Genomic DNA, 13904 nt, shown 5'->3' with positions numbered 1-13904 from the left:
CGGAACGCCCCTGATGAGCCAACAGGGTTCAGTCCTTTTGGTCGGGGTTTTCCATGCCCATTGGAGTCGGGCGTGTTCAGTAGCATAATATGGCGAGAAGGCCAAAAATCGGTTTCACAATGTCGTGAAACCAGTTTGCAATCGTCCACTCAGCCCGTCAATGGTGAGCTGCGTTCCCCACTGTTGGGAACCTAATTTTAATACATCTGTATATCATTATGAGGCCAACCCGCCTGACATATCCTCCCCGCTGGATTTTCCACCAACTTCAGCAGGAAAACACGTCGGTGCAGAATATGTCTTGACAACTGTGACATACAGAATTTGGGACTTACCACCAGGGTCTTGCTCACATCACAGACATCCAAGGAGCAGAAGATGTCGGAGCCCAACAGCAACGGGATCCTGGAGAAATGTCTATGGCATGCTGGGTGGATTCTCATGGGCATGGCTCCACCATGAAGCAGCTCACTGAAGCTGGAAAGTCATCGTTGATGCTCACAACGGATGATCGTCAAGGGGGTGGGAGAGGAAGGTCTAGGATCGACTGGGAAGGGAAGAGGTGTCAATGGAGGGGTGAGGTTTGGAGGGGGACAATGAAAGTGTTGGGGGGTGAGATTGGAAGGGGAATGAAGGTGTTGCGGGAGTGAGGTTGGGAGGGGAGAATGAAGGTGTCAGGTGGAGAGGTTGGGAGCAGGGAGGGAGTATAGGGGAAGGACAGGGTAACGGGGGAGAAGATGGCAACTGGAGAGGTAGATTTAAGGTAGGTGGGAGGCCTAAGGGAAAGAGTTCAGAGTAGGGAAGGGTTTCAGGGGAAGAAAGGAGTGCAGAGAGGGGAGGGAGCCTGTGGGGAGGATGGAGTGCGGAGAGGAGATGGAGTCCAGGGGGAGGAAGAAGTAAGGGTGGAGGAAAGGGTCGAGAAGGGGGAAGAAGTAAAACTGGAGGAAGAAGTGAGGGTGTCTGAGAGAGTCAGGAGGCAGATTCATCCCAGATTCGCACTAAGTGCGGTAGCGGGTGGGTAAAACGACATTTTACTCGCTGGCCAAGATGGCGGGTTTTCATTCTGTGTCGTCACAAACCAGCGCATTACTTATGCATTCCCGGGCAACATGCTGTTTCCTTGGCGGGCAGGTTCTCATCCGCCCACCACTCCATCACCTTACTGCTTCATCACACTGGACGCCATATTTAAAGTCCAGCCACGGGCACACATCTGAGTGTTTCCAGCCCATGGCTGCTGCAGGGCAGATATCCACAAAATGGAAGAAGACTGCAGCCCCCAGGTTTAGCAATATGTCACTGGAACGCCTTTTGGATGCTGTGCAGGCCCGCCGCAATGTCCTCTACCCCCGCTCTGGCCACAGGATGGCCAGCAGCATGTCCAACAAGACTTGGGAGGCAGTGACAGCTGTGGTCAGCGTCAACACCCTTTAAAAGAGGACAGCCACCCAGTGCCGCAATAGGATGAATGATCTCCTCTGTTCCGCCAGGGTGGGTCACTCACATTCTCAACTCTCACACTCACAAACCCATCACACATTCACAGAGATCTCACTCACTGCCAACTTAAGGGACAACACCATTCACTTTCTCATACACACCTTCATTGTCCTCATCCCGTCCATGGGACCACTCACCACCCACACATGCCAGACATACATATCATCTGGCCTGGCAGGCATCCTGCTTACACTCTCTCCATCTCTATTCATGCAGGACAAGCTGGCACAACAACAACAGGGAGAGGGCGCAGACCGGTGGAGGAATGCATGAAATCAAGGTCCTCACGGACTTTGAAAACAAAACCATCCAGCTGGCCGGTGAGGATCTGGACCGGTCCTGTAATGACGGAGAGGTCAGCGGTGCTCTACCAAGTGAGGATCCAGCAGTGCAACATCCATCAGACAACCATGCTGTGAGTGATGTGTCCTGTTTCACAGGCCGCTGCCATGCACTAATTATTTCTGCTTGCTTCTGCATCTGGGAAACAACCGACGAAGTCCGCAAACCAGGGCTGCCAATCAATCCCTGAGAAACCTCTGAAGAGGAATCTGAAGGCACCTTCCTTGAAGTTCCATCACAGCGCCCACCCACACCCTCCACCAGCGCAGAGATACACACTTCAGTGGGTCCTAGCTTTAGAATAGCCTAAGGATCACAATCTGGTGAGCACATCACACTGTCTGATCCACAGCAGGTGGCAGCAGGGACTTCCCAGGTGTCCGGCACTCAGAGGACTGCTGGAAGCCAGAAAGTCTCTGAGTCCGAGTCAGATGATGAGCCTCTGGACTCGGTCATGTCACAGTTACTGGAGCTGCAAAGGCAAGCTCGGGAACATCAGGAAGGGATGCACTCCTCAGATTGCAAGGCATGATGGAGGGGTCCGTCTATCTTCAGGCTGAGGTGATAGTGCCGGCATGCCAATGCACTGAGGTCAACACTGGTAGGATGGCGGCCGCCATGGAAACTTTGGTCCAGGACGTCGCTCCTGCACTGCTGCGCAGGCTCAACCTCATCGCTGATGCCATAGTTGGCCTCCAATAGTGTGTATGTGAGAGGGTGCGGGGCAGCTCGATCCCACTCCAGCTACCCCTTCTCCTCAAGGAGTCAGCCTGGGGCCCTCAGGCACCCATAGAGAGGAGGATCAGCAGGTTCCCCCTGGGGCCATCCATCCTGGTGACTCTGGGAGTGTCCAGCCCATCTGAATCCCCTCTTCTTGTGAGCTCAGCAGCTCCAGCTGCACAGGTCAAAGAGGGTGCCACAGCCACAAAGCAGGACCCCGAAAGCAGGCCGGGGCGCTCCAGGCCTCGGTACCCCAGAGAACACCCGCCAAGGTCATTACAGACAGGGCATTGCAGTCAGCAGGCTACCTCAACCTCCGTTGTAGATATCTGGGGAGCATCAAGACTTAGTGGCAGGGTTATGAAAGTTAAGAAGATGTAGTTGCACAGAATGGGCATGAGTGTTAATCATTTGTACATACTTTTCACTATTGTCAATAAACTCCCAAGAATATCTCACTGCCTATGGCTCCTTGTTCTGATGAACAGTGTTCATGTCACTCCCTGGAAACATTACTGATGCCTGTACCTCGGCAGTGCTTGTCATTGCTGCCAGAATGCAGTGGGCAGGCATTACAGAGTTCCGTCATTCACTCTGTGTGCTCTCAGAACCTTTAAAGTGGTGCTGGCCCCCATCTCTTCTGCATTTGTGACCAGTGATGCTGTGCTCCTGAAGGGATCAGGCGCTGAGGCGGATAAAGGATCAGCTGCTTTTAAAGTTTCATGGCTGCGTCTCTATGATATGACCCTGATCACAGGGAGCAAGTGAGTAGCCCTTGGCCAGACAGAAGTCAGACATTCTCAGTGGCTATGTGAAGATCTATGGAGTATCTTCACTGCATGTTGTCATCACCCTCCTGCAATCGCTCGACTATTAGAGCCTCCACTGCGTCTTCATGACAGGAGCCCTATCACTGAGGGTATGTACGCTGCCATAAGCCAGACTGGAGTCAAACATTCACAGATGCAATATGAGGACCTATGGGGTTTCCTCACTGCACGTCATCATCATTCTCCACAAATCTAGCAGCTATGAGGGCCTCCTGAGTGCGCCTGCCTCGTCTGGCCAGTGCGAGGGCCCCGTCCCCATCATCGCCGTCTTCGAGGACCTCCTCACCCTCATCCTTGTCAGCGTCCTCCTCATTGGAGGAGAGCTCCAGCTCCTCTATCTTCTCCTCCTCAGTCATTTCCTTTCCCCATTGCGGCGCCAGGTTGTAAAGGGCACAGCAGGTGGCGACGGTGTGTGACGTCCTCTGCGGACTTTTTTGCAGCGCTCCTCCAACCGGTCCAGTCACCGGAACCTCATTTCCAGCATCCCGATGGTTTGCTCCACCAAGTTACAAGTTGCAGCATGAGCCTTGTTATGCCTTCACTCTGCTGCAGTCTGAGGCCGCCGCACGGGTGTCATCAGCCACGTCCTCTGCGTGTAGCCCTTGTACCCAAGGAGCCATCCCTGCAGTTTCTGTGGATCCTGGAATATGTCAGGGATCTATGACCGACTGAGAATGTAGGAGTTGTGCACACTTCCAGAAAACTGTGCGCACACCTGCAGGATGCGTTTGTGGTGGTCGCACACCAGCTGCACGTTCAGCAAGTGGAATCCCTTGCGATTGAGGTAGTTGACCGTGTGTTGTGACGGAAATCTGAGCGCAACGTGAGTACAGTCAATGGCACCCTTCACCTGTGGAAAACCCAAGATCTGGGCAAATCCAATTGCTCTTGCATTCTGGCTGTCCTGGTCTCGAGCGAAAAGCACAAAGCTGTGTCTGCCCTTGCAAAGATGGAATCTGTGACATCATGGTTGCATTTGAGGGTGGAGATTTGTTATTCCACAGGGGTCACCTGTAGAGCCCTGAAAGGAGCCACTGGCGTAGAAATTGAGCACCGCTGTCACCTTCACAGCCACAAGCAGCGGATGCCCTCCATGTCTCCATGGCGCCAAATCCTGCAGTAGGTGCTAGATGTGACTAACCAGTTCCCTAGACATGCACAGTCTTCGGCGACACTGGTTCTTGGTCATCTGTAGAAATAACAGGCACCATCTATAGACCCTGGATGTCGCTAAGCACTGACAGCTCACTGTGGCTCTTCGGTGGCGTGTGCGGGAGCCCCAACTGCCCCTTCTTCCTGAGGGTGTTGCTCCTCCCTCTGCTCAGCCAGGCACCTTAGTCATTCTCTCCTCCGTCGTCTTCACTCTCTCAACGCCACGAGGCATACAGTTAGTTCACTAGGCTCCATGGTCTTGATGTACTCCTCCTGCAGGATGAAAGAGAGACACATGGTTAGCATGAGTGTACTAAGAACCTCTCTTGGTTAAGTCTGAAGGCCTCTTAACACATCGCGGAGGGTGCTGGCTACCACGTGGATGGCCAGGGTTTAGTGTGCTGCATGACTGCCCGAAACCCCACCCACCTCCGCCCGACTCCGCCCGACCGATTGACGGCAGCTTTGCCCATTGGACTGCATGCTGTACTCTCAGCTCAGGCACAGGCATTCTGCAAACCCACACTACAAGGCTGTGCGGTTAGCTTGAACCATCAGGGAGACTGGTCCAGACCGGGATGCTGACATTGCAAGGGGCTTGAGTGTCTGCACCAGTGACTGCTCCATGGCCAGCTTTAGCAGGGAGATTGTACAATGTGTGCAGTTGTCCAACTGTTCTGCAGTCCACTAAAACGCTCATTACTTTGCAGTCTGTGCCCAAGGGGTGAAAAGCTCTGGAGCACTTGGTGGCAATTCTATGTCTCTGCGTTGCTTGAGTGGGCAGATAAGCTGCATGCCTGACTCCAATAATATCAATGTGGCTGTTCCTGAACTGTGTCAGTTGCAGAGGAATAGTCACTTTATACAAGGTTTCCCTAATATGTGGCTGCATCGCCCACCCCGAATGCTTGTGCGTTACATTCAACTGCAGGGCAGCCCTAGCCCACCCCCACAAGTTACCTCAACAGCAGGGCTGCCCATGCCCCAACACACCCCACATCCTCCAAGTCACCTCAAGCACAGGGCTGCCCTTTCAACCCACCCCCCGCCCCCCTACCCCCCACCACCCTCCCCACAATGTAGCTCAAGCTTGAAGTCTGACAGATGAGCCTGGTGAGCGTTGTGCAATGTTACTATGTACTCACCTCCGAATTCCCCTCAAAGTGCAGCCTACCAAGTGCACGCTTTTTATGTGCTGTTGTGAAACATGTCAGCATGCTTTCCTGCCAAGATGGACGGATGATCCAGCGAGGGGGAAAACGATCCTGGTGGGCAGGCCTAATAATGATATGCAGCTGTATTACAATGAGGTCTGATGGCAGGAAACACTACCCACCATCGGTGGGCTGAGCAGATAATCGTAAACTGATGTCACACCATCGTGAAACTGATTGCATCATACTGTCCACTTACACCACTGAACACGCCCGACATCAGCGGGCACGGAAAATCCCAGCCGGGAACAGGGAAGGAGTAAGGTTGGAGGAAAAGGTAAGGCAGGAACAAGGAGTCAGGAGGGGAGAAGGACGAAGAGTGGCAGAAGAATTGAGGGCGTATGAGGGAGTCAGGAAGGAGGAGGGGACAAATTGGTGGTGGTGGGGGGCATGGAGGGAGTCCAGGGGGATGAGGGGACTAAGGTCGGGGGAAGGAGTTCCAGGAGGAGATATGGTCCAGATGGGTGAAGGGGTTCTGGGTGGGGGGTGGGGGGGGGGGGGGGGGGGGGGGGGTCCAGAGGGAGGAATGGGTTCCGGGGTGGGGGGGAGGTGTCCAGAGGGGAAGGGGTATAGTGGGGGGATATCCAGGCAAACATGCAAGGGAGGGGTCTGATGGGTCCATCACTGCCTCCTGGGGAGCGAACTGAGGGTGGGCGTGGTATGAGGGAATGGTGAGAATAACCAAGGACAGAGTGAGACAGTAGGGTGGGAGAGTGAGGGTTCGACAGTGGCGGTAGAAGGGATGGCGAGGGTGGTTGGTGCGTATTTGGAGGCAAACCCTAGGGGTGGGAATGAGGAGGTCAGGGAGATTAATGTGGATGGGGGTAGGATTCTTGGGACGGAAGGGAATGTACATGTTCACTTGAACATCCCCGAAGGAAAAGGGTTGTGGCTGGTAGGTCACGGAGGGGAGGTGGAAGGTGATGCTGGGGGCGGTCAGCTGTGATGGGGGAAAAGGGAATGGGTGACCGGGGGAGGGAAAAAGATGGGGGAGCTGACGAAAAAGTGAATCCAGACCATGCTGTCCAAATTGAAAGTGGAAGGACAGTCGTGGTGGGTGAAATCAGGTGTTGCATGGGAGTGTGGTCAGTGGGTGGGCGGAGATGCAGGTCAGCTCATATGGAGAACTGAAAGAGAATCCCAGCAGGCAACATTGAAAATGCTCAGGACATTGAGGTGAGCATGATGCATGAAGGATCCGTGTGCATAGGGAGTGCTTGCATGAGGCTCCAAAAGGCTCTGCCACACATACACTTTTCCTTCCAGAATCACTCGTTGGCCAGCTGCTCCCTCTGCGATGACAGAGGATGAGGCTGAGGGGCTCACAGGCAAAGGGGACTCGGAAGGAGAGGACAGCCTCTGAGATTCCTGAGTGGATGACCCAGGGGTGTTTAGCTGCCGCTTCTCCTCCCTTTGGGTGTCCAGGCACCGCCCTGACTCCTTGAGGGGAAGGAGCATCTGAACGGATGTCGAAGTGCCCCGTTTCCCTCTCCTGTTGTCCCTGCAGGAACTCACCCATGGCTCCCACAATGTAGTGCAGGCCTGCACACATCTCTGCGTTCTGCTGGACCAGGGTTTCCATGGCGTCTGCCATCTTTCCCATGGAGACCTCCATACACGCACATGTGGGCACCACTTCACCAGAGAGGAGGTGGACTCACTCCTCTGACTCACATGCCACTCTGTTGAAGGCTTCCAACAGCTCTTCGTGATGTTCCCCTGCCTCCTGCTGACTCTTCAGGATGAATTGGAAGGCCAAATCTAGAGGCTCGTCATCTGACTCGGACCTCACAGATGCCTGATTCCCATCTGTCCTCTGAGTGCTGGGGAGCTCGCATGAACCTGCCTCCTGCTGCTGTGGACACGTGGCCATGCAGTGACCACCAGATTGTGAACCCAAGCCTGCTCTAGATCTAGGTCCCACCGAGGTGTGTGTCTCTGCGCTAATGCAGGGTGTAGGTAAATGCTGTGATGGGTCTTCCAGGCTGTTTATTTCCAGCTCCTCAATGGCTGGAGGCGAGGACATGGATAGAGCTGAGGGACTGGGTGGCTGAGGATGTTGGTCGCTTGGCAGAGCTCCCTGTGAACCTAAGTAGAGATAAGTAATGCATGGTAGCAGAGTCAAAAGCAAAAACATCATTCTACCCACCCACTACCACACTTATGGATGATACCGCCCTTTGAGTTAATATATAGTCATGAAGTAAGGGGACCACTCAAACTGATTCAGGAGAAATTAGTGAATCGGTGTTCTGAAACAACTCTCCTGGATTATATGATGAAGTTTAGAGAGAGATTAAGTAAGGCATGTGAGTTATCTAGAAAACATTTAAAGATATCTCAACAAGTGATGAAGGCAAAGGCGGACAAAAGGGCAAAGGCTTGTAGTTTTAAGGCTGGGGAAAACATGTTAGTATTGTTGCCAGTGTCAGATGAACCATTGAAGACAAGGTTTAGTGGTCCTTACCAGATTGAAAAGAAGCTGAGTGAGGTAAACTACGTAGTGAAAAATAGAAGAGTCAGCGAGTGTGCCATGTAAGTATGCTCAAAAAATACTTTGACAGAGAGAATAAACAGGAGGTGGTACTGGTAGTTGTAAGTAAGGAAAAGGGGGTAGAAATTAAGGATTCTGAAATTGAACTTCCTTTGATTAAATTGGACAATGAGGAAGTGCTTAAGAATCTGGATGTAATGTTAGATTGCCTTCCAGAAAAGTGTTGTAGTGATTTAAAAGAGCTATTTCAGTCACACCAAGCAATTTGTGGAAATAAACTGGGGAAAACAGATTTAGCTATACATCATGTTGATGTGGGGAATTCAGGTTCAATAAGGCAACACCCATATGGATTAAATCCAGTAAAATTAGCTCAAGTGTGGAAAGAAATTGAATGTATGCTTCAAAATGACACCATGGAGCCCAATCACAGTAATTAGAGTTCACCCATTGTAATGGTGCCGAAACGAATGGATCATAAAGATTACATATTGATGACCGAGAAGTGAATGCAGTTAAAAAAGCAGATTCATATCCCATTCCACGATTGAAGGGTTGTATCAAGAAAGTGGGGCAGTCAATGTTTATCACAAAAATTGACTTGCTGTGAGGATATTGGCAAGTACCCTTATCGGAAAGGGCAAAACAGATATCAACTTTTCTGACACCAGATGGTCTATATCAATGCAAAGTAATGCTTTTTGTATGAAAAATGCACCCGCAACATTTCAGGGACTAACAAGGAAAGTGACTGAGGGATTGAGCAATTGTGCCATGTATATTGATGACTTGATAGTATTCAGTCAAACGTTGGGGGAACACTTACGACATTTAAAGGAACTGTTTGATCGACTGCAGAAAGCTAACTTGGCTGTGAATTCGGCTAAGAAAAGCACAAGTTACATATTTAGGTCACACTGTTGGACATGGTCAAGTGGCCCCGCAAGATGCAAAAGTAAAAGCTACTGTGGAATTCCCAGTGCCTAAAGCAAAACAGGAAATTGAGATTTCCAGGCATGAGTGGGTTTTATTGGAAATTTGTGCAAATTTCAGCAGCGCAGTTGCTCCACTGGGCTGGATTATTAAAAAAGAATAGAAAATTCCAATGGACACAGGAGTGTCAGAATTCATTTGACAGCTTGAAAGCTGTACTAACAACTACACTTGTACTATTAGCACCTGATTATACAAAGCAGTTTAATTTGGCTATTGATGCCAGTGATGTGGGTGTTGATGCTGTGTTGCTAAAAGAAGATGAACAAAGAATTGAGAAGCCAGTAGGATATTTCTCATGGAAGTTAATTGTACACCAGAAGAAATGTTCAACTATAGAGAAAGAGACTATAGAGAAAATGCGAGCTCTGCAGCATTTTGAAGTATATGTTGCAAACAATTCAGTTACATATACTGATCGCAATCCTTTGAAGTTTCTGGAAAAGTTTCGGAACAGAAATACAAGACTGTTTCAGTGGAATTTATTATTGCAACAGTTCAATTTACAAATTATACATGTGGCTGGATGAGAAAATTTGATTGCAGGTGCATTTCAAGAATTTAAAATTCAAAAGAACTTGGATATTGGCAAATAGAGGATGGACTGGAATGAACTCTATTTTTACAAAAGACTTGTATATATTTTCATAGTTAATGCATGTATGCTATAATGTAATAGTTTTATTTGTATAATTAAAAGTAATAAGGAATTAGAAATGTGTTGAAAAATGAAACCCTCTTTTTGGAATGATGATTCATTTTTTGCCAAAGAGGAAGGTGTGCGAAATGAATTTTTTTTTAAATATTTTTGGGGAATATTGTGTTATTCTGTGGAAAAGACTGTGTGTATGTGTGTGTGCATGTGTCTATGATTTAATTAAGATGGGCAGAGATCAATAGGAGACAGGTTGTCTGGCGGGTTTAAAACATGAAAAGGATAGGGGGTGTTATGTTTGAGATACAAGTAAATAGGTTAGATTGAACATTTTCATTTTTAGATAAATTGAGAGTTTAATTGAAAATCAAAGGGGAGTCAGCGGTAACAAGAAACATGTTTGCATCTTGTAGGAGTTCCGTAGGAAAACAAGAATTGGGGATATCATATTTTATTGATCCAAAAACAAAGACAAGAAAGAGACATGAAAGATTTTATCTTTGAGAGTAAAGGGGAAAAATGGTATTTTAAAGTTGCTGGTTGAGCTGCTGAGAGGTAGCCACTGGAGCTATAGCCAGTGCTGTGGCTAAGAGAGGATACAGTTTGAATCAACCTTCCAGTCAAGCCAAAAAAGTCTTGGGCTACAAAAAGCAGTTTTATTCTGAAGTTTGGTTTTCCACAGCAGAGTGGAAGTGAGTTGCAGGTCATGTGGTATGCCTATATTGAAGCTACAGCAGTTTGCCTCAGGAAATATTACTATAAGGGAATGTTGCCTGGGAGGTGTTTACTTGTGGGTCTGACCAAGTGGAGAGACTTTCTGGGGGAATGCTTGTAAGTCTAACCTTAATTGTGCAACTGTAATCTTGTGTATTTAAGTTTTCTTCTTTCCTTGTTAACAAAACTTTTACTTTTTATTTTTAAAGTCCCAAAAGTGTTACTGGATCTCTTACTGCTGAAATCAATATATCTTCTTCTCATTTTCAGAATACAAAAAAAGGGTATGGCCTGTAAGTCAAGTTTCCCTCTGGGATTTGGTTTACGCAGCAATTAAGTTTGGCTGTGGTCATATCACATAATGGCATATGCATTATATACTCTTTCTACTTTTGAGATCTTTTATCCAAATTGACAGGTTGTCCACTTTCAAAAACACAGATCCAATCGACTCTCGTCTCCTGTTCAGTATCTTTCCCCCACCCTCCCAACTGTCTTGATTACTGCACAAAAATCCTAAATTGTAAAGACATTGCATGGCAATGTCCTATCTACCTTCCTTGAGATGCATTTTAAATAAATGCTTACAGCTAGAATGTTGAGACTATATTTATACTAATAATCAGAAGAGTTATCACTCAGATTTTGCTGAAATAGGACTTCTAATGGTGTCTGTCATTAATTAATCTTGCCTTTGCGTATTTAGGAGTTTTACATTTTCTATGTGGCAAGTTGTTGGATGTGTGAGCTGATAATTTCACAGTGAGGGAAACAGGCATCTGAGACCTGATTGAATAGGGCAAGCAATTGTGTATTTCCTTAACCAGATTGAAGGATTGTGGAATTAACAGAACTAGGACTCAGAAAGAAGGGTGAAATGGATTGGATGAATTCATTCTCAAATTAAAAAGAGAAATAAAGAGAGGGAATGAAAGATTGGATTAAGAGAGACAGAAAAAAAAGACATGAAAGGAAATGTTAAAAAAGGTTAGAATTTTTTTTAAAAATCTCCAACAACAACTATAACCTGAAGGAATGAGACTGCATACTTGTAATAGTTCATTTTCAATGTCAGAGATGTTGATTGACAGTAATTAACAATTATCACATTGTCAAGAGGGTAGATAAACTTGAAATTATAGGAAAATGTTCTGTGGTGAGTCTACTTCACATAGACCGTGTAACTACAACAACTTCATGACATTCAATGCAGGTCAATGGTGAGCCAGATAGTGAGATGTTGTTTTTGTAAAACTAACAGAGGAGTGGCGCAATTCAGGCAGTAGTTTTGGGGTATTCAGAATTAACTGCACATTTGATTCTCACCTGAAGTTGCTGTGCTATTTGTGTATAAATAACAGCAACACCATTAAGCCCAGTCTTTGTTGAGAGCAAAATCCTATAATCTTAAATAAACAATGCCAGGAAGTATTTTTTCATGATCGTGTTAACAGGGTTTATTGCGATGTTGTACGACTGCATGGCCTCGGCCTAATACAAGTTAATCATTTCACAATAATTTACTTACCTTAGGCAAATGTTCTCCAACAATCTGAAACAGATTATCAGACTCAAGAAAACAAACAGTTCTGCTAAAGTTATTTCTAATTTTAGAATTTGGAAAACATTTCATTGCTGTATATTTAGAACCAACATCTGGGTTTTGTATTTTCAGGTGGTTATTTTTGACAGCTATTTAGCATCAATTAGATGTAACATTTTGAATAACAAAGTACTGCCTCTAGGCAGTCACATATGTGGATTACATGCTAAAGTCAGTGGCTAAAAATTTTCAGTAAATTTAGATTGATTTACCAGTAAGCGATCTCAAAGAGATAATACTCTAGTTACTCCAGTCATGTAAAAATAATACATCTGCCATATAGGACTACTTGCAACACTAACCTTGCAATGTTTTAACAATTAATTTATCCATTTAACTAGCTAGAATGAAAGAGCTCATTTTCATCAAAGGTTGTTATTAGCTAAAGTGTATAGTTTTTGACAGCAATACTTCTGTTACATTAATAATTTTCAACTCAATGGGATGTTTTATCTTTCATTAAATAAAGCTCACTAGCTAATGTAAAGCTGAATGTTTACACAGTACAATTATATAAAACATTCTCAGAGAAAATTCCTCCTTCTGTTTTAAGAAAGACTGTTTCAACTTAATTCTTAATTGTAGGCCACAAACATTAAAGACCAGTTTCACAGCTAATGTGAAAGATCAGTGCAGTGTAAGGTCTTATTAATGTACCACATAGAATATCAACTGAAGAAGCCACCAGCTAACATTTTTCTCAATTATCTAGAGCATGGCTAGCAAAAATAACAAGGGAAACCTTGAAAAATATATGGACACCAAAATGCAACAACACCTTAATACACTGTTCAAAATTGTAATACTTATCTGGACTTAAAGCTATGAATTACAAGTTGGTCATGCATTTGATGATATGGTTTAGGGACTTAGCTTGTTATTCTAGCCAAATTCAATGTCAAAAGATGGGAATTTTGTGGTGAAAAATCATTTCCTGACTCCCAAGACCCGTCCATCATCCACAAGGGACAAATCAGAAGTGTGATGGAATATTCGCCACTTGTCCACATGAGTGCAACTCCAACAACACTCAAGAACTTGACATCATCCGAGACAAAGCAGCCTGCGTGACTGATACCTCATCCACTACCTTAACCATTCACTCCCAGTGCACAGTGGCAACAGTGTGTACCATCTACAAGATGCACCGCATCTACTCGCCAAGGTTTCTTCGACAGTACCTTCCATATCCGTAAACTCTACCATCTAGAAGTACCAAGATAGTGATGGTGATGATGCGAACATCACCATCTGCCAGTTCCCCTCCAAGTCACATACCATCCTGACTTGGAGCTGTATCACTATTCTTTCCCTGCCTTTTCTGTCAAAATCCTGGAACTCCCTAAGATAAAAGCAAAATACTGTGGATGCTGGAAATCTGAAACAAAAACAGAAAATGCTGGAAAAACTCTGCCGGTCTAACAGTATCTGTGGAGAGAAAAACAGAGTTAACGTTTTGAGTCGGTATGACTCTTCATACAGACTCGAAACGTTAACTCTGTTTTTCTCTCCACAGATACTGTTAGACCTGCTGAGTTTTTCCAGCTTTTTCTGTTTTTGTCCTGGAACTCCCTCGCTTACAGAACTACGCCAGATGTACTGTAGGGGTTCAAGAAGGAGACTTACTATCACCTTCTCAAGGGCAATTAATGATGGATAGTAAATATTGGCCTTGCCAGTGACATTC

This window comes from Cetorhinus maximus, chromosome 14 (genome assembly GCF_964194155.1).
Source record: "Cetorhinus maximus chromosome 14, sCetMax3.hap1.1, whole genome shotgun sequence".
Taxonomy (NCBI): domain Eukaryota; kingdom Metazoa; phylum Chordata; class Chondrichthyes; order Lamniformes; family Cetorhinidae; genus Cetorhinus; species Cetorhinus maximus.
This window is presented reverse-complemented; position numbering follows the sequence as displayed.